This window comes from Dendroctonus ponderosae, unplaced genomic scaffold, assembly GCF_020466585.1.
Source record: "Dendroctonus ponderosae isolate FM_Combo_2020 unplaced genomic scaffold, Dpon_F_20191213v2 Dpon_F_20191213_10, whole genome shotgun sequence".
Lineage (NCBI taxonomy): Eukaryota > Metazoa > Arthropoda > Insecta > Coleoptera > Curculionidae > Dendroctonus > Dendroctonus ponderosae.
This window is the reverse complement of record NW_026017111.1, coordinates 558,771-560,154: the sequence shown is the minus strand read 5'-3', so window position 1 is coordinate 560,154 and position 1,384 is coordinate 558,771.

The following is a 1,384-nucleotide window of genomic DNA, read 5'->3' as shown; positions in this document are numbered from 1 at the left end:
AAATTGGCTGATAACATTGAAAACAGCGCGAAAAAGGACAAAATTAGCAAAAATACCAGAGTAATTTATAAGAAAAATCTTTTGAAGTAAAGGTTAAGAGTCTGTGTGAAAAAACAAAGCGACAACCCCGCACGGCGTAGGAAAACTTGCCAGACACATTTAGGGCGTTTTAGCTGAAACTTACACATGAAGTCATGTCGATATGCGGTTAGAGACTCTTTTGCAGGATTTTTTCCCAATCGGCACCTTATATAATGTCGGCTAATCGTCGAATTATTTAATCGAGGGTGCGCATTTAAATTACACTCGCTCGCATTAAATGCACATTTGAAATTGTAGAAATTTCCATTTCAGTTCCAAATGTCACTTTAATTATTCGATTAAATTCAGTTACAGCCGCGTGGTCAATGTTTAATTATTTATAATATGGTGCATTAGAGTGCCAGTGGCGTAACCAGTGAGACCGATTAATTCCCGGCTTCAATTACTAAAGAAATGCCCTCAATAACCATCAAAGTTGTCACAAACGCGTTTCCACCACCTCTGAAGATGTAAGCTCATATTGTTTGCAAAACGTCGGGTAACTGTTCCATCATGCGACTGCAATAATGGACTTGTTACGCCACTGGCCAACGAATGTAATGCATCAGATGCAAATGCATCTACATGCACAGGAAACAAACGGATTTATGTTCAACAAACTGTTCACTAGGAAATGAAATGTTTGAAACCACACAATCAAATTAAGTGCTTTGTTATTTCAACCAATAATAATGCGAGTTGTGCAAGCCCGTCTTTTTATTGCTGAACATCCAGTAATTGTTATCAAATTATATTTGTGCGTTTACGTTTTGTAAAATCGGCGAAAATTGCCACATAAAACCAGCATTTTTGCGCTGTTTTTTCTGTTTGCTGGTTTTTACTGCATTCGTCCGGATGACTTTCGTAGCGTGACTGATCCAACCAATCAACCTCCAGGAAATCCGTAACATTCCGACGTTCATACAAAAGTTTTTCTGCATTTCCAATTACTCCAAGGAAACTACTTTTTGCAGCAGTCTTCTTCAATTTAACTGCATTACTGGGATGGTTGACGCACTATTTTTCATAATCCTCCCCCAATATAAATGGTAAATTTTGGGGGAATCAGGGCCTGCTTGGGTCCCCAGTTTGGGAAAGGGGGACTAGGGGAGAGTGGAGCAAAGCCCATCGACCCGATCGGTCTTTCGAAGGCTGCAACAGATATGTGGGCAACCGACGTCACCCCGTCCCCACCAATCGCCGTAATGTCGAAACCATGTCGTCCCGTTTTAATCCCCCGCCAGGACGCGGACGACGGCCGTCGGGACGCTCCTTTTATTTGACGATCGAGGAAAATTGCAAG